The sequence below is a fragment of the Camelus ferus genome, chromosome 7, assembly GCF_009834535.1.
Source record: "Camelus ferus isolate YT-003-E chromosome 7, BCGSAC_Cfer_1.0, whole genome shotgun sequence".
Taxonomy (NCBI): domain Eukaryota; kingdom Metazoa; phylum Chordata; class Mammalia; order Artiodactyla; family Camelidae; genus Camelus; species Camelus ferus.
In genome coordinates this window covers 10,007,537-10,028,257 of record NC_045702.1, presented here as the reverse complement: position 1 = coordinate 10,028,257, position 20,721 = coordinate 10,007,537, and the positions used below count along the sequence as shown (strand labels likewise).

Sequence of the window (20,721 nt, the reverse complement as noted above, 5' to 3'; positions counted from 1 at the left end):
TTGGGAGCTTAAATTATAAACAGAGGTGATCATCTTTGTATCTGGATCAAATGCCATTATGTGAAATGTGCTTCATACACATTAAAACCCTACAGAAATGTAGGCATTTGGCACCAAAGTGGGTATACAATGTGAATAGGGAGTGATTATTCAAATCATAAAAATTTGTTAGACAATTTACCCTGGTTACCTGTTCATCTTCTAGGTTTACCAATGTGCTTTGTGTATGACTGACGACAGCATAGGTACCCCGGAGATATTTTGTTCTTTTCAGAACATTCATCAAGAAGTATTTCTGTGCCAGAAACTAAATTTAGTTGGTGGGAGAGGGCAGTAGAGTGATGAATCAGACTGGGTATCTGCCCTCAAGCTCTTTATAATCTAGTAAAGAAGGTATGATGTACGTACTAGCTCGGTGGTTCTCAGCCAGTGACAGTTTTGCTTCCCCTCCACCCCCGCTGTACTCCTGGGACATTTAGCAATGTCTGGAGACATTTTTGATTATCAGAACTAGAAGTGGGGGTGCTACTGGCATCTAATGGAAAGAGGCAAAAGATGCTGCTAAACATTCTACAATGCACAGGAGTACCTTGCACAAGAAGGACTATTTGATCCAAAATGCTAGCAGTACCAAGCTTGAGAAACTCTGTACCAGCTATATTACCTAGAAAAAAGGGCCAGTTGATTGATTGATTAACTGATTGATTGATAGACTGATTTGATGATTGTTGGTGTTGATCCACAAGGTAAATGACTTTCACCCTACAATCCTAGTCATTTTGAATTTGTGTGTATACCTAACCCATTATAACTGTTAAATGTCTTTTGAATGAAAGAGTAAATTTAGACAGGTGATGAATAAATCATGAGATAAAGCGTCACTAGGCAAAATGAATGATAATTTAGAGTGAATTGTTAACTTAAGAGGACAAACTTTTTCTAGCATGATGCCAAGCATATAGTAACTGCTCAGTGAATATGAACTGAATATATTCAGATAACCTTGCAATACTCATTTTTACTCATACTTAAAGTGCACAATATTCAAGAATCTTATCATTAAAGCAGTCCTAGCAGTAGCTTTTCTTCTTGGAAATACTTCACTACAGGTGGCTTGAGTGGCATTGTGTACCATAAAGGAATATGACTATATATTTTTATAATACAGCATTCAAAATTTTCACTAATTTAAATTGATCCTTTCTCTAATGTGCCTAATTAGCAAATGTTAATGACATATGAAACTTCAAACATCAAAACATAGAGCTGGCCACTTAATGAATTTAGGGAAGGAGGAAGAAGTGTTATGAAGTATAGCCTTGACTCCTTTACACAGAATGTGGCTCCTGCTCTTTATCTACAATAAAAGTAAAAACAAGTAGCTTAGGCATGAACTTTGAACCTACTGCTTGAGTTACAAGTATCAATAGTAAGAGAATAGTGAAGTGCCACTCACTCTCAATGAAATTATATCTTTAAATTAGAACATGTCAGTGGAAAAATATGATTTAATTTACTAAAATTATTTACACTATTTTTTGTATGGAAAAAGAATCAGGTGGTCTAATATTCCAGAGTTTATGAGATAAACAGAGCTTTCTTATTACATGAAAACTTTGTACTTGTGATTAAGCAATTACCTTCAGTTGTGATATGCAGGTTACCAAGGAAATATATTGGCTTGCCTCTTCCACCTATTTGACCTGCATTTTCTCAATGTAAGTTGGTGAGTAAGTCAGGAAATGGCATCTAATTTTGTATTAGCATTAGTCAAATGTAAGTAGGAGGGGAGTGCGAACATAAAAATTTTAAATAGAAATAACTGGTATAATCTGCCATTTGGATAATCAGTATCAATGCTCTCTGAATTTAATTCTCAGATAATGGAGACTGCAATATCCTCAACTTTTGCAACATAAAGGAGCAAAATTTCCTTTGAGTTTGAAATTTTCCAGCTAAGTCTTTGCCCAAGCGTGAGTTTAATGAGGTATGTTTAGGAGTAAGGGAGGGGATATTTTATATTTTCCTTTTCATAAAGAAACAATTGTAAAAAGTTACTTCACCTCTGCAAAAGAAAGAATCTTATGGGGATACGTTTAGTATTAAATAAATGAAGTTAAAAGTGACACTTTTTTTTAAAACATCAAATATTATAAAATTAAAAGACTAAACCTTGGCTCAGGGAAATATTTAGTATGCTCAGAAAAAGAGGCATAACCAGTAAAAATGGGCCTTGATGTGACATATAAAGGCCTCCCTATTATTCTATAGTTTTATTTATAATGAAAAACGATACCTTCTTTGTTCTTCCTGCAGGGGAAGTAGGTTTGGTTAAGCAAGAATAATGTTCTTAGGAGGGTTCTTGATCAAGATGGGAAGATAAACAACTAGAATAGCCAAACTAATTTGTACTAGTTAAATATCAACCCTGATTATTTTATATGGTCATGAGAGTCAGTGTAATATTGATTCATAGAACAAAAGCATTATGGAAACATATCTTGTTGTAATATGTTTTAGATGCAGCGGAATTGAGGGTAACATTGCAGATATGTAGAAGAATAAAAATATCTTCTAATTTCTACTGAACTCACATTCTTATAATTGCTTTTGGACTGATAATTCTTCCTCTCTTCACTTCCTTTCATCACTTTTCAGATGAACTATATATTTTTAAAAGTCGACTTTTGGGTCTCTTTAGGCCATCATCAATAAGACAATGTTTAGCTGTCTGAATGCAAGTTTTTGTTTTTAATTCTAAGATATCTGTTATTCTCATGTCTGGAATGATATTCTTGTAACATCTATGACAATTATTTTTAGGTGATGGGATGTGGGGTGGTTTTTATTTTCTTACTTGTATTTTTTTGTGTTGTTTGAATTTTTTCAATAGTTTTTTTTTTTACAATTCATTAAGATAATAATCATTTATTTAAAGAAACCTCTCCATTCTGTTTACTTAGCCAAAATTATAGGTCACAGTCTTCTATCCTCTCTATTAGCTAATTGACTTTCTAAATTTGCTTCCCCAAAACTCAACACTACTTTCATCATTACAAATCATCTTGAAAGAATCTCCCTTGCATGGAAACACAAAAGATCCCGAATAATCAAAACAGTCTTGAGAAAGAAGAACGGAGCTGGAGGAATCATGCTCCCTGACTTCAGACTATAATACAAAACTTCAGTAATCAAACAGTATGGTACTGAAACAAAGACAGACACATAGATCAATGGAACAGGATAGAAACTCCAGAAATAAACCCATGCACTTATGGTCAATTAATCTACAACAAAGAGGCAAGTATATACAATGGAGATAACACAGTCTCTTCAATAAGTGGTGCTGGGAAAACTGGACAGCTATGTGTAAAAGAATGAAATCAGAACATTGTCTAACACCATATACAAAAATTAATTCAAAATGGATTAAAGACCTAAATGTAAGAATGGACACTGTAAAACTCCTAGAGGAAAACATAGGCAGAACACTCTTTGACAGCAATATTTTTTGGATCTGTTTCCTAGAGTAATGGAACTAAAAGCAAAAATAAACAAATGGGACCTAATTAAACTTAAAAGCTTTTGCACAGCAAATGAAACCATAAACAAAACAAAAAGATAACCTACAGACTGGGAGAAAATATTTGCAAATGACGTGACCTACAAGGGACTAATTTCCAAAATATACAAACAGCTCATACAGCTTACTAAAAAATAAAATTAAAAAAGATCCAATCAAAAAGTGGGCAGAAGACCTAAATAGACATTTCTCCAAAGAAGACATCCAGATGGCCAACATGCACATGAATAGATGCTCAGTATCTCTAATTATTAGAGAAATGCAAATCAAAATTACAATGAGGTATCACCTCACACCATCATTAAAAAGTCTATAAATAATAAATGCTGGAGACTGTGTGGAGGAGGAACCTTCCTACACTACTGGTGGGAATGTAAATTGGTGCAGCCACTATGGAGGACAGTATGGAGGTTCCCTAAAAAACTAAAAAGAGACTTACTGTATGATCAAGCAATCCCACTCCTGGGCATATATCTGGAGAAAACTGTAATTTGAAAATACACATGCACCCCAATGTTCACATTAGCACTATTTACAATAGCCAAGACATGGAAACAACCTCAATGTCCATCGACAGATGAATGGATAAAGAAGATGTGGTACATATATACAATGGAATATTGTTAAGCCATAAAAAGAATGAAATAATGCTATTTGCAGCAACATGGATAGACCTTGAGATTATCATATTAAGTGAAGTAAGTCAGTCAGAGAATGACAAATATCATATGATATCATTTTTATGCAGAATCTTAAAAAAGATATGAATTTTACTTACAAAGCAGAAATAGATTCACAGACACAGGGAACAAATTATGGTCACCAAAGGGGAGAGATGGAGAAGGGATAAACTAGGTGTTTGGGATTAGAAGATACACACTACTATATATAAAATAGATAAACAACGAGGACCTACTGTAGAGCTGAGGGAATTCTATTCAATTTCTTGTAATAAGCTATAATGGAAAAGAATCTGAAAATAAATGTGTGTGTGTTTGTGTGTGTGTGTGTGTGTGTGTGTGTATACACATATATATATAACTGAATCACTATGCTGTACACCTGAAACTAACCTTATAAATCAACTACATTTCAATAAAATTAAAATTTTAAAAAAAATCTCCCATATGGCCAATGTGAAGAGGCAGGATATCTAACTGTTTCCACTAGGGACACTATCTTTGAAGGATTTTCTTGTTATTTTTGTCCTTTGTTTTGTCACACCTAGTTGTTTCAGAATACTGCTGAACTCTCCGATTTCCTTTGAAAGGAATGTCATTATATATACAATTTAGGCAACTTGGGAACACATTGCTCAATTTAGATAGTATTTGTAAATGTTGGAAAGATCCCTGGATAAGATAATCTCAGAAATTTTCTTTTGTTGTATGGATGTCAGATTGACAAAAGGGGATGAATTAGGAAGAGACCCAGGAAACACTGTGGTACTGAGGCTTATACATTCTTTACAGTTTCCCTTTTCAAGGTCTCTCATGGTGTGATTGATAACCATGGACCAATAAGCTCTCCAAAATGTCTTTAAGTCAAATGGTTCAGTCTCTTTACATTCCTCACGGACCTTAAAGGATTATATTTACTCGAGACTGGGAGATCCTGGATCGGTAGCAGAAATTCAAAAATAGTTGATATCTTAAAGAGTGGCAGAATTAGGAATAATTCTTTTTTCCTTTTTCCTTTTTGGCCTTGTGGTTTTAATGCTTTTTGTGCTCTAACTACTCATCTATCAGTTTAAAAGTGAAAAGAAGTAGGACGGTTTCCGTCATTGGAAAATTTCAAGGTCAGGCTGGATGACTATAAGATAGGTATGCTCTAGGAGAGACATACATTTAAAGAAAACTTGATTAATGTGACCTTTCAAGTTCCTTTCATTTTAAAATTCTGTGCTCTGAAGTTCACCCTCTAAACTTACAGTGGTGATGCACCATATTGCAAGAATAAAGAGTCTCTTCCGGCTACTTGGTCGTGAACTTGCAGCTTCTGTGTGAATTAAACAAGAGATAGAGTCGTTGGGAAAATATTCCTAGGAGACTCGGAGCTGTCCAGCAGTTGAAGTCCCAGCTAATGAGACTTACAGCAGTTCGGAGCAGAGATTCAGCTATGTGTTCATGTATTCAGTATGCTTACATGTATATAGAGGTATATGCTTACCCAGCCCCACCCCAAGGAGATTTTTCCTGCTTTCTGTATTGCTTTTAATTTTAAATGAGGTCAATGGTCTTTTAAATTATGTAGGAAAAAAGAAAATAATAATATACAGAGAGATAGAAGAGTTGAAGAAGAAGGAAGGTAAAAATAGGACTATTACACTGTACAAGCAGTCTTTCAGCTTGTTAATTTAAGCTTTTTAGACACACACACAATGTGTAAACATGCCCTATAAGTATATGGGTTCAATTCTATAGCAGCTTTATTATGTTTTGCAATCAGTAATACAGTCACTGTAGCACACCATTCAAAAAAAAAAAAATGAATGTGTCAAGTTTTAGCTTACAAATACTTTCCAGAGTGTACAACTTAAAAAATTTTAAAGTAAACTTGGCCCTAAAAGGCTGCCGTCTTTTTCCCTTTGCAAGTGGCACTCACTTTGATGAATCCCCATTTGACTGAGGTTTTGAAGAATGATATAAAAATCTATAAGCATGTTTATAATTTTCTTACAAGTGGCTGGATACCATCTCTCTTTTTCTTATGTTTTCATCTAAAAGGGGGGGAAATCAATGTTTCTACAGACATCCTAGATTTGAGAAGAAAGGACATTGGGAAAACATCTCATCCAGTTCCCATGTGTTAGACAATTAAAAAGTAACCCAATTTTATAGGTGAAACAACTGAATGTGGAGAGTCTAGTTGCTCCATAATAATTTTTAATAATTTTTAAACTTACAGAGTAATACATTTTCATTGTAGAAGATTTCAGAAATACAAAAATATACACATAAAAAAAGAAAATCAAAGTTATCCTAGTGTAACCACTAACATTCTGATGTATAATCAAAATACATATGTATGATCATATACATATTTTATGCTCACTATTTCTTTAAGAAAAAAAGGGCAAGGTGAAAGAGCTGTTGGTCCATCGAATCCTAACCTGAAATTATAGTCCATGTATTTTAACCATCTTCTTAATGTCTCTTCTACCCCTGGGCTCAATCTGACAATAGATTATAAATGAAATGCCAGATTTCCTATTTAGAAAGTAGCAGAGGGTTGTAGGCAATTCTTTACCTTTCTTTTCCTGAAAAGAGACCCAAGAAATTGTAAGGGAAATATGAGACTGCAAAAAATGGCTTTATTTTTGTGAGGTAACATTGGAGGTCCCCACGTTGACAGCTGCAAAGGCAGTCACATGTTTAATGGAACCAAGAGCCCTACAAAGGAAGAAGTTAACTTTAGCTTAAAAAATCCTTTTATCCTCCATGATTTTGATGGCTTTAAATTTGTCACCTGAATGCGATATTAACATAATCGTCTGCATTTCAGCTAATGAATGCACCTGCTTCTAAGACTTTATTTTAGCAGTTTTAATGAGCTCTTCAAAAGAGTTTGCCTGGACTTACAGCATAGCTAGAGAAATAGCAGCTGTAAGCAACTAACAACACATTCAGTATTTGAATCAAGCTCTGTGAAGTTGTTAAACTTGAGAAGGAGTATCTATCCATCTGTCTGTGATAAGGGAAATGAAGCTGAGATGTAGGTGTGCCATTTGGAAAAAAACAATAGAGTAAGTGGGGTTGGCCAGAGATGGTTATTCCCTGCTTGGCTGTAATGTATGGAACTCAAGCAATTCACTTTAGCTTTCTAAATCCCAGTTTCTCATCTGTATGATAATGGTACTTGTCTTATAAGCTTGTTTTAAAGATCAAATGCCTCACTTGCTGTAAGCACATCATAATGTTAAATTTTATTATAATTATTATATTTTTTATTAAGTAGATGTGAACTTAAGGTAGATCAGGCCAATTCTATTTGATTGGCTGTTAAGTTGTAAGATGGCTCTTAGGCAAATAACTGCTCATTGGGACCTATTGTAAGAAAAAACCCAAACTAATCTCTCTTAGTTAAGTAATCATAAAGTCCATTTCAATGCTGAATCATCAACACCCTGGAATAAAGATGCCACAAATTTTGATCTCCCTCTCCCTCTCCCTCTCTCTCTCTCTCTCTCTCACTCTCTCTGTCTTTGTCTCTTTCTGGAAAACAGGGAGCGCAAAGGTGGGTGAGACAGCTGTTAAGAAAATGGAAAATTCTCCTATTCCTATTTTATTTTATTTTATTTTAATAAAAGTGAGACAATTACTCTGGCTGGGAGGGATGTAATTTATTCTCCAGATTTTCTTTTCCCCATTATACCCTTCTGGCCAACAGTATCCCCTCAATAATTGCAGCTAGTACCTGATAACTGCTTGCATCCCCACATTTCAAAAGATCCACTTTATCCAGACTTGCATGAAGCATCTTTCCAAAAGACATTCAGTTCTTTTCTTAGACCGTAGCTTCGTAATGTGAGAAAACAACCCCAAGGGAGCTCATTTCCAGCTGCCCTTTGACTGTACTTTGCTGCGGAAGGCAAGCTGGCCTCACACTGATGAGGACGTGTGGTCTATGGCCTGGCTACTCACAGAGTGGTCCTCCGAAGGGCACCACTGAAGGGCAGCATCAGCATCACCTGGGAACCAGTTGGAATTATAGAGTCTCAGGCCCCATCCTTCCTTGATCTACTGAATCAGAACCTACAGCTTAAACAGATTTCCAGGTGATTCATGTGCACATTTAGGTTAAGAAGCACTGGTTCAAGAGATCTGCCTGAGATTGCTTTTTTTCAGCAACAGAACTCACCATCTCCTGTTCCAAAGTTGTATCCATTCACTTTCCACTTCCAATCTCTAAACAGACTTCTCTGCAGTGCTCCTGGGCAAACTATCTCTGTTTTGGATGAGTTCCCAACCAGTGGGTCTTGTAGTGATCCGCATTTCTATGGTTCAGGTGGTCAAACATGTATATAGCACAGCCTCCCACTAGCCACACCATACCCATTCCCTTCCAAGTCATCTTGCCCTCCTTATTCCCACAGCTGTAGTGTTACCACGTTCATAAATTATTGTTAAAGAAGGAAATTAACCAAAAGAAAAAAATTGTCTCTATAAACCTGCATAGTTTAGAGCTAAAGAATATGTTAAAATTTTCCATTGTGGAAATTTCCCAGCTACTGGGCTCTTCAGATTTTTTTTTTTTTTCCAGAGCTGCAAGCAAAGAATGGAAATTTCCAATTGCAGCATCAAGGGCTGCTGTTCTGCTGACTGTCTTGCTCAGCCGGGGTCATCTGCTTCTCTAAGATATCAAGGAATGCCAAGGTAGGTCTGAGAGAACACACACACTTCCTCTGCAGGAAGGAAGGAATGTCTTTGTGCTGCCTGCAAGCTGTGATGAGGAGAGGGGTAGGAAAGGTGACATGCCCTGCTCCATCCACCTGAGTGTAAATTTTGTTGATTGGTAACCATCTATCAGCAGCTTATCCTATTTGACATCTTTCCAATGGCAGCTGGCTGGCAGGTCTTTTGTTTTTGAAGAAATCCCTAAGGTGGGTGGGAGATACAGAGAAAGGAAAGGAACCAACAGATGTTGCGATCTACTTTTCTAAGCATCCCACCAGGTATTTTATATGTTATATCACTTAAACCTTCTGTGGCCCACCCAGGGTTAAATTCTAATTTTCTGCACACCAAGTTTTTTTTTTTTTAGTACGGTCAGTTACAAGGTGTCAATTTCTGGTGTACAGCACAATGTCCCAGTCATGCGTATACATCTGCACACCAAATTTTGAAAGCTTCATTTGTCCTTCCTTAGGTAGCCTTACCTCTCCCCTACCCTCCCAGAAACTGGTCATCTGTAAGCATCCTCAAGGTTTTGCCCTCAGCTCTTCAATAATGTCAACAGCTTAGTTCTTCCCTTAGACTGTAGCTTTTTCACTGGATCTAAGTGAAGTAGATTTCCCTTCACAGCTGGTCCTGATGTCCAAGTCAACAGATGTCTGATAGTTCCCTGAATTCTGTCATGTTCCTCCCCATGCACTGCTGTTACTACGACACAAGTCTGATGATGGCAGCTCCATGGAAGGCCACGTGTAAATGTGTCAGCTTCTTGCAAACAAGGCCAAGCACCCTGACTGGCTCTAGGCCAGAATGTTCTCAAACCTAGGTTGTGTGGCTTTATCCAAAAGGTTTTGGAGTTTTGCTTTTGTTTTTAATGTTTTGCCTTTTTTTTTTTAAGTTTTGGGGGACTCTGAATAACTCTAAGGAGCAAGGGCTACTCATGTTTACTCTCTTCTTACTGACAGCCCATGGTACCATAAAAAGAACAGTTAAGGATTCCTGACATCATTGTTGCTATTTAATACTTAACATTATTTATTAGGGCAAGTTTGATAATAATGAAATAAATTTTTAAATTTTTTAAAATAAAAAATTTTTAAAGTAATAAAAGTAATAAATTTAAAAAATCATCACATGGCTAGTGAGTTTTTAAGAGACTTTTTTCCATCTTTTCAATCACATCCATATCTATAGATAGCAATGTTGCCTTTGAAAACAGTGACCAATTTTAATACCACCTGATAATGGAAGTGGGAGTGGGAATGGTCAGCAAGAATATTATAGGTCTGTAGTTGCAGAGGCTAACATTTAGTTTAGGTTACTTCTATGATAGTGGTTTTCCTTATCCCCTTAACTCATTAAAACCAAGTCTGATGCCCTGGGGAAATTCATCAAGATAGTATTTTAATATGGGTCTGGGTCTCATCTGATATGCTGTCACATTTCTGACAGGCTTCCTTCCACTCCTCTGCATCTGTCATTAGCAAGAAGACATTGGTCCTCTTAGCTGAAGACAGTGATGATTCATATCTTTGGGTGGGGCTGAACAGACGTATGATGAATACTCCTTTCCACGTTAGGCCACTGAGACAACTTTGTTATTTTAAATTTATGGTTGGAATGCGTGCAGGTTTAGATGCTGATTGATTGATTTCAATCACAGCCCCAGTTCTCTCCCTCCTGGTTCCCTGCCCCCTTGTAATGTGACTTTGCAGCTTCTCCCCACCCTTGTTAGAGTCTGTCTCCCCCCGCTTTGAATCTGGGCTGGCCATTTGACTTGCTTTGGCCACTGGAATGTAACTCAAGCTGTGGTATACCAGTTCCAAGCCTAAGTCTCAAGTGCGTGCTTCCACTTTCTTGGAAACTGCCACTGCTATGTGAATAAGCTCCAGCTAGCCTCCTGGAGGATGAGAGATCGTGTGGCATAGAGATGAGTAATCCTAGCTGAGGCCAGCCCAGCCCAGCCCGCCCAGAGCTAACATACCAGCTGACCACAAATGCATGAGCAAACCCACCAAGATCAGCCAGGCCCAGGCTAGATTAACAGAACCATCTAGCCAACTCATGGTCCCATGAGAAACAGTAAATGGTAGTTATTTTAAACCACTAAGTTTTAAGCAATAATATTCATATAAGTTATGAAGCAATAAGTAACTAATACAGATAACCAATTCCATTCTTTGGTTTTTTCCCCCCTGGCTTTCAGGAAGCTCAGAGTCAAATTTGAAGTCCAGTCACAGAATCTGTGTTCATTCATTTATTCATGTTTATTGTACCTTTTATGGCTAACATATTTGTAATCTTCTCTCTCCTCGGTAGTGAATTTTAAAAATTTAATAACCTACTGTTTGCCATGTTGGTTCTAAAACCAAATCAACCCCCTGTTTTAAATATTTGGGTGGTTTTTACTTATCAGATTGGAAGAGATGACTCTAGAGCAAGACTGGCAAACATTTTCTATAAAGAGCCAACTAGTAAATATTTTAGGCTTTGCAGGCCATAGTCTCTGTCACAACTACTCAACTCCCCCACTGTAGTGCTAATGCAGCTCTAGACTGTGTGTAAACAAATGGGCATGGCTGTGTTCCCAAAAAGCCTAATTATAAAAACTGGCAGTGGATCAGATTTGGCCCTTAGGCCACAGTTTGCTAACCCCTGATCTAAAGCAATCTATGTTACTGTGCAAAAACATCTTCACCTATAACCACGATCCTATCAATGTTATTGTAATTCATCTCAATTACTTTGGAAAAAAAAAACAGATAAATTAAGTGAATTTATTTCCTCCATCAGAAAACAAGAAGGGACTGACTATAAAGCAATGCCATATAGACTAACAGAATTTGTACTAAGGCAAGTACTATAGTGAACAACTTAAAACTTCCTAGCCACTTATTCCATGACTCTGTATTTAGTTAATGCTAAAGGCCGGGGTGACACAAGTGATGTCTCATTTGTTTGTTTCATTTCCCAGCCTCTAATCTTAACTACTCATTTAACAAATGCATGCTGTCTGTCACAAGGAGGATGGGGCTCCTTTCGTACTTGCCTACTTGGAGCTCCCTGAATGTATTGTGCTATTTCACGCCTCTCTAGCTCTGCACACAATGTTCCTTCTGCCTGGAACACACTTAGCCCTCTTCTCTTACTGGCTAACGCCCACTCGCTGATCAGAACTCAGCTCAATGATACTGCCTCTTGGAAGACTTCCCTGAGTGCACCTCCACCTCCTCGCCCTCAGCCTCCATCCAGTCCACACACTCAGTCTCGCATTTATTCTACTAAGTTAATAATTAAAATTGTTAAAAATGCTTGTATGGTGCCAGGCACTTACTACATATCAGACAATATTAAATATAGCCATTTAACTGCAATTATCAGTATACTTGCCTGTTTCTCCAATCCAATCATACATTCAAAGATGTTTATCAAATACCTCACAACTCTTGTGCTAGGCAAAAAAGATAAATAAAACACAAGACTATACTACAGAGTATAAGCCCACTGAGGGCACATTGTGTCTTATTTGTCTTAACTTCTCAACATCTAGCATGTCCAGAGCAGAGATTTTAAATTAATATTAGATTAATGAATGAATGAAAATAGCTAGCACAGAGTACATAATATGTGCTTGGCAGTGTTCTAAGCTCTTTATACATCTAATCTCATTTAATTTTCATAACGACTTTCTGGGGTGGCTAGTATACTTATCATCATTTCATATATGGGGAATTGGAGGTGTAGAGAATTTTTAAGTAACTTGCCCAAGGTCACACCGCTAGGTGTGACAGAGCTGGTTCCAGAGCCCACGTTCACAACCACTGGATGAAATGAGAGCTTGAGTGACTCAGCATAAACCCATTGGCACTCTTGGAAAAATAATTCAAAAGATGCATCTTTGAGGACATGTGTGGTCTGGTGGTACCAGGTATGTGCTTGGACTAGGACTCAGAATCATGTTCACATTTGCCCTCAGATGCTCAGTATAAGCGACCAACGTTGTTAGAGATGTTGATAGTGCCTCCAAAGTGCACCTTCGCATTTACTCACACAACGTTACACAGCATTGGAACTCCAAGCTGATTTCTTCCACCACCTTCTCCTCCTCTCAAGTGGGTATGTCCCTTCCATACACAGCTGGTCCCTCTGAGTGTAGAACAAATGTGCCTAATCTCCTGCCTCCAGGCAGTTTTCTTCAGAATCCCTCTTTACTCCCTTTGCAATTAGGTAAATAAGAGGAGGCAAAAAGGCAACTTGATGGTGGCCTCCACCGATGGCTTAGAGGGCCTAACAAAGATGTGCCAGGGCCAGGACTAGTGCTCACAAGCCTCCAGTTCTCAGTTTGAGGCACAGCAGAGGCCTATAAGAATATTTGACGATTCAAGAATTGGCTCTTACAAGCAACCATGTGACACTGCTGAGCCGTGCGAGACTGTTCCTGCAAGACATGACATGGTATAAGAAGATCTTCTCTTCCCCTTTCTCCTCTACCGGCTCTCCTCCCAGTTAGAAATTAATCATGGGACTTTCCAGGAAAGCACTGATGGCCTGGCTGGAAGACTTGAGAAACATCCAGTTGACCAGTGTTCCTGGGCACCTACAAACACATTTTTCAGCACTTTGGTAGAATTTATAGCATCTTATTTTTTAATTAAGGGAATCCAGAGTTACTGTATTTATAGCCCATTTCATACAATTTAACACTTTGTTCTCTGCTTGTTTCCTTATATAAAACTTGTATTTTTCTAATCTAGATCATGAACACATGGAGGGCAGGGATCATGTCTTGACTTCTTTTGAATCCTCTGACCAAACACAGAATGGAAGAGTGCAATACCAGTGGTCAAAGGGGAATGACCACAGGAGGATATCTGAAGTCCTAGGTAGCTTCTCTGCCTCTGCCCCCTTCAGCTGGGAATAAGGGCTGAAGGAAGCACATAAGCCTCTGAAAAGCAATTTCCTCATCTTAAGACTGCCCCACTTACCTTACCAGTTTGTTGGGAGGATCAAATAAGATAACGTATGTGAAAGTATCTTGCAAATCAAGATTTGCTAGCTACTGAAATGTGAGAAATCTTCAGTAGAAGCACTTAGTAATTATCTGATTGATTTTTAACGATAAGTTACTATCTTTCCTTCTCCCCTCTATTCAGTTCCTTTAGGGGTTTTATTTCTTAGGATTTAATTTTATCTGAGTGGCAAAGCCACTCCACATCTTCTTGAAACTGTGTAAAATGTCCCCTAGTGTATTTCACCTGGTAGTTACTTTTTGAAATCTAAGCAAACCAACCAAAAAGTCACAAAGCATGCCATGGTCACATCTATCACATAGGGCTCCTAGATCAATGCATTTGTAACCCCCTAGGATTTCAGAACCTTTCTGTGCTACATCAATGCCCTCAAATTGTACCCAAGGCAAGGATTACGTATGTTTCTCTATTCTAGCATGTGCTTCAGATATGAGAGTGACAGAGCATCACTCTAAGCCCAGGCCAGCTGAGAAGAAAATGAAAAACGTGACACCTTGTATGAGAAATTTTTACAAAGAGATGACACTATGAAACTGACTTTTAGAGTTATTCACTTATCTATATTCTTTCTTTTCTATTTGTTCTTAGCAGAGGAGATGATCCCTCTGCAGTAACAGAATTCTATATGATACATTAGAAAAATCTTTCAAACATGATTATTCCTCAAATGTTTCTGGAAGATATAGTTTAGTTGTAGATTTTTCTACTCACTTAACTGGAGAAAAAAAATGGAGACACTGAGACATAAAATGAGTTGTATATTCTGGGGATTAGCTTATAGAGATTTCTGACTTCTCATCTAATACTCTGGGTCTAACAACATGAAAGTAAAAATAACTAGAGAACTGATGACTTGTTTCTGGTAAGTATTGTCATCTCTTCCTGAAATTTTTCAATTTTAGTGTTTTCAATTAATTCATGAAAGCTATGCAAGCTGATTTTTCCCCCAGGTTTAATTATACAGTGTCAACTGCAGGGTTGAAATATTTTGTTGGCATATTGAATCCAGACCAGTTTTGAACTCCATTGATGAAGATATTTATGATTCTCTTTTTATAGGCCATAAAAAGAGGAATCTCTTTTTCAGAATCAAGCAATGTAGAATAGTTTTCAGAAACTTCATTTACTTTCTTTTCAAAACTTAAAAAAAAAATTATTTTAATGGAAGTACTGGGGATTGAACCCAAACCTCATTCATGCTGAGCATGCACTCTACCACTGAGCTATAGACACACTCCCCCTCACCAACTTTTTGTTATAGAAAATGTCAAACATACCCCGCAGGAGAAAGAATAGTAAAAATGCACCCACCTTCCATTCTTATGAACCTGTCAGTCATCCAGCTTCAACATATGGTCAATCTTGTGAAGCCTGATATTTAATCAGCATTAGTAGCCAGTCAAATTAAATTCACACTAGATGCCAATAAATCTTAATGATCAAATGTGACAGCATGTTTATTGATATATATTTTCCTAAAATAATTTTATTTTCATCAGATACTTTTCTTTCTCAATCTCAAATCTCTCTCATTTCTCTGGGGCTGAAGTGAGCCCAGCTCCTTTTATGGTCAATACTAGAGGAAAAATACTTAAGAAGAGGAAGCAATAGTAGATTTTAAATTAATTAATCTATTAATTATTCTCTTCCTATAACACTGTGCCTTGCTCTCTTTGCCTAAAATCTTACAGGCAAAGAGTTACCATGGGAAAGGAAACACTTCTAGCAACAGATCTGATACTTTGTCTCTTTGCCCCAACACTATGTAACAGGTGGCAGAATGAGAAGGTCACTCCATTCTTGATACTAAAGGCAGAGAGAGTCTCAGGGACAAATATTACAATCCAGATGTTTTAAGGTGGAGACTTTCTTGTATGTAATAGGTTAACTTATTATGTGAATATATATATATATAAGTTTTTGCAGAGTACAAATAGTTTGCTCTATAAAATTATTACTCTAAGATTTATCAAAATGTATACCAATTTGTAGCCAAATCATACCCACAGGAAATCTAAAATAATAATAATTTTTAAAAAGACATAAATTAGAATGATGAAATTGAGTAGAAGTTATATGGCTTTAACAAAACTTTGATTTCTTCTTTTATATAGTTCCCATGGTGAAAACAGTAAAATTCCTACCTAGATGTTAACACACAACCATTTGCTCAATTTTGGGATCCTTTGATTGCTCTTGGGAACAAACGTACTGCTGTGGCATGAGGTGGAAGGCATAATTTGGAGCCAGATGAGAGAAAAAAAGCTCCTTTAACAAGTAATATATTCATGTAAATGTAAAAGTATCAAAAAAAGGCTTAATAATTTCACCAAGTAATCTAAAGCTAAATTTCATAGGCAAGTTCCTTGCAGAACTGTCAAAAACTTTGTACAGCTCAAGCCCTCCAAAGAAAAAGGTTTTAAAACTTTTAAACCAAATGCATTGGGGATAGCAAGCCACAAAGTATAATGCAGTGTTACTCATTATTGTTATTTGCTTTATTATTCATGGTGACTTGTTTTGCATTCAGTAAAGACTCAGAGAAGTGTAATGGTGAATACTTTTCATAATTCATTCCCATGTGAACTTTTAGAGTCCAGGATAATAGCTTTCCTTTGTGCTTCAGTAGTTAGACTCTGAAAGGAATCTGGAAAGTGCTGCACACTGAGGTGGCGCTCAGTCAGAACTGGGCTCATCTCCAGCTCTGCTTAAGAGAGTTCCTTGCTGTCTACGTGCTGTCTACGTGTGATATTGAAGGGAGTGAGGAAAAAACTTCCTTAATGAGTGCATTGTGCCAATGACCTTACTTCACTATGGAAGAAATAAATTGCATTTCTTCCTCAGCATGTTCACAATGAATCTCTGCGATACAGGGATATGGTTACTCAGTCAGAAAAAAAGCATGTATTTATTGAAGGGAAGTAAGCACTTTCAACGTAACAGATAGGGGGAAAAAACTTTTAAAAAAGGATCAAGCCAGTGAACCTAAGGAAAGCAAGGGGACGGGGAGGAGAAACAACAATAAGGTATAATAAGTTTTCTTATTCTTAATTAATAAAAAGGAATGAATAAAAATAAGTGTGTCACTAAAAATTTGAATGAGTTGCATTTCCCTTTCAAAAAACAAACTTTCAGATAACGCTCCAAACCCAAAATTAAGCTATGTATAAGAAACTTACTTCAAATAAAGTAACAAAGGAAGTTTGAAGATAAATAATTGGGCAGACATATGTCAGGCCAATCCAGAAACATAAATAGCAATATTAATATCAAATTCCAGGCCCAAAGCTAATATTACATAGGCACAAGAGGATGGAATGATTAAAGGCACTGTAGCAAAGATTGCTAAGATGCCTATGCAATGTCCATTCCTTGTCAGCCTTCCTAACAAAACCTCGATTTAATTTGTCATAGCAATGTATCCAGACACAAATGATTTTTCCCATCCTCTTTTACAATTAGGGGTGGACAATAAGTTGTAAGCAGAAGTTTGTGAGTGGGGCCTGTTGAAGTCTAATTCAGCTGGAAGCTATTCCTTTCTGCCTTCTTCTTTTTCCTTCTGACTGGGATATGTATGTGATGGCTGGAGCTGCAGGAACCATCTTGCAACCATGACTGGGAGAACAAACACCACTTACTAAAGGTAACAAAACAGAAAAACAAATGGAGCTTGTATTCCAGATGACCATGGAACCACTCTACCAGCCCTGAACTTCTTTTACTGTCATGTTTAAGAAAAATACATTTCTATTTATTTAAGCCACTATTATTTCAGTATCATTTTTATGCAGCCAGCTCAATTTCCTGTGGTATGGATATAAACATGAAAAAATATAATAGTTGTAAGCTATTAAGAACTAAAAAACAGTGCAAATTTTTTAACAAACCAAAACTACTAGAAAGACAAGCATAATTTGATAAAAATTACAGCCTTAGCAGTAGGTAGCCACCTCTTTCAAAATTTGATATATGAAGTCAAAAGCAAGTAAGACTAGAATGATATAATCTATAAGCTTATTATATATGCATGTATGTAAGAGTATATATGTGTGTTTAGTATATAGTATAAAAACCCATAAATTTATACCTTACAAAAAGAGAATATGCAATCTTTTTATATGTGTATGGAACACTTACAAAATCAATCATGTACTTGGCCATCAAAGTTGAAAGCATATTGTGGTTTGGGTACAGAAGAAAGGTGATGGAACCAGACAGTTTGTTCTCCAGCTTGCTGGCTGTGTGACCTTGGGCGAGTTACTTAACCTTTCTGGGCTTTGTGCTTTTGTCTCTAGAGTTAGGGTCATAACAGATAGAAAGTTATCTTTTATGAATATTATTATCCCTCTGGGCCTAGCATTTTCCAGCTTGATGTCCATTTACCTGCATAAAGCTGTTAATACCATTTGTAACTAACTCTAGGCAGAGGTGCCAGGCCATCAGATGGCTGTCACTGTTTCCATTGGGAGGGTCAGGGCAGGATAGAAGGTTAACATTTCCCCGTTTGGCCTCCACTGAGCAGTGAACACAACGCCGTCTAGCACAGTATTCCAGAGCACCAAAAGAATGTTAAATGGATGAATTGTTACTTGCAGGAAAAGAAACAGGCACCATGTTTCCAATTATTCTTCATTTCAGACAACAACTAGCTGTTTCCGTTGGCTGGCACAGTAGCTGAATGGGGAACACTATTGAGTAAACTCTGCTGAAAAAGGATGAATGTGGGCCAGTGAATTTTTATGACACAGCCCCAGCTTTATTTTTGCCTATTGCTGGCAAGCTAATGAGAGGGACATTAGGAAACAATTGACAAGAATTTCATAAATAAGGCTTAAAGGACAAGAAGTATCTATGGTCCCCCAAATATAAACTTTTTGTACCAACAAGGATTATTTGTGACATAAGGCAGAACCTCTAAATTTAGCTATTGGATACAAAAAGAAAAAACATATCAATTTTTTTTAAAAAACCTCACAAAATAAAACATTTTTTAATCACAAAAGCAAAATATTGAAGTATTTATAGTATTTTTAAATAGGTCAAAAAAAGGATTTTCATGAGCAAGTACAGTAATATATGAAAATACATGACTATATTAATGGTATTATAAATACAACAGAAAATACAATTAATTGTATATTATAATAATTATTTCATATAAGTAAATTATAAACATACAGGCTATATAAATTATAAGTATTGAATATGTTTATATATTTTAATAAAATTAAATTTAATGGACATACTACATAAATGAGAGACTTAAAAGTTTTATCCCTGAACTTAGAGGGAAAGCAGAAATGAACTGAAGATAGTAAGTTTCTTAACACATTTCAGGTCACAAGCCATTGATAAACTATCTGATGTCAACTGGGAATGAACGGGGTATTCATTCCTTTGCTTTTGGGGACCTGTAATAGCATCAGCAGAGTAATATTTATGTGTTTGCATATTTTTCTATGGTTTTATCTCAAACATGTTGATGTACAGATAGGTAAACTGAGGGTGGTTAATTTTTTGGTCCAAAATATTTCCTACCTCTCTAGCTGTTGCTAATTTCTCTCAGCATTATCTTAGTGTATCAAATCTTCACCAGTCTTCACTCTTTGCTCTCTTGAAAAAAAGGTTTTGTGTGATTGCAAAATCAGCTCCCATTTTTCTGCTGAGAATGACCTTCTCGCCAACTTCTGCACTCATAAATATCCTTTCTCAGCTTTTGCTTAAGCTGTTGTCATTCACAGAAGCTCCATCTTCTTTCCATGTGTAAGAGAACATCAGACTCAGGAAGAAGTTTTTTTTCCAACTATGGGGGTTCAGACTTAGATACAATTCAAACCATGTATTGCTTCCCAAATGAAGATATATATAGGGTGCCCATTTATCATGGTGGAAGACAGACTGGGGAGGAGAGACAGAGAAACAAAAACAGAGAGGAGAGAAGCAGAGAACAGACTTCCTCTGTTTGAATTGTCCTAGAAGCTCAGAATCTGTACTCCTTCTGTAACCCGGTTGATTAGCACAATCCTATCAGGACTACATGAATTTTTTAAAAATTCAGCTTGAGATAGTAATATATATTTACTGGATGGAACTGAGAAAATCAGTGTTACGAACTACATTAAAATAATGTTTTTTTTTATTTTTTTGTGTTTTTTTTTGGTTTAGAAGATTTTTTTTAACAGAATTTTTTGGGAGAGTAATTAGATTTCATTTATTCATTTACTTTTTTCTTAATGGAGGTAATGGGGCTTAAATCCAGACTCTTGTGCATGCTAGGCATGTGCTCTACCACTGAGCTATACCCTCCCCCGGATAATTTTTTTGGTCCCCAAAATTGTCCTCCTAAAATGTATATGAGTCTATCTAATCATGTAAGCACAGGGTCATCTTGCATTCCTGCCTTCTCCCAACACATGGAAAACAGATAACTTTATGCTGCCCTCATCCCCGAGATAGGAAGAGATGCCACAAAGTAATTTTAAAAGATAGAGAAGGATTAAGAAAAACAAAGAAGTGCTCGCTTTGGTAGCACATGTACTAAAATTGGAAAGATACAGAGAAGAAGAGAAGATTAGCGTGGTCCCTTCATAAGGATGATATGCAAATTCGTGAAGTGTTCCATATTTTTCTTTTTACAATAGCCAAGACATGGAAAGAACCTAAATGTCCATCAGCAGATGACTGGATAAAGAAGATGTGGTATATTTATACAATG

At 36.6% G+C, this 20,721-nt stretch overlaps 1 protein-coding gene, 1 long non-coding RNA gene and 1 pseudogene across 6 annotated transcripts in view; 2 read left to right on the top strand and 1 right to left on the bottom strand.

The window, feature by feature from the left end:
- Nucleotides 1–20,721, bottom strand: part of MKLN1 (muskelin 1) — a 320,903-nt gene that overhangs the window by 256,020 nt on the left and 44,162 nt on the right. The gene's annotated exons all lie outside the window — the stretch shown is intronic.
- Nucleotides 1–20,721, top strand: part of LOC116664801 — a 109,232-nt gene that overhangs the window by 77,901 nt on the left and 10,610 nt on the right. The window contains exons 3-4 of one of the 3 annotated variants that reach the window (XR_004321260.1): nucleotides 8,846–8,958; nucleotides 20,648–20,700. This is a non-coding gene — a long non-coding RNA (uncharacterized LOC116664801). Of the gene's footprint in view, nucleotides 1–8,845; nucleotides 8,959–17,468; nucleotides 17,779–20,647; nucleotides 20,701–20,721 lie in introns of those variants that run through there. The other 2 variants (XR_004321259.1, XR_004321258.1) reach the window with 2 other exon arrangements.
- On the top strand, nucleotides 20,520–20,634 carry LOC116665148 (annotated as a pseudogene).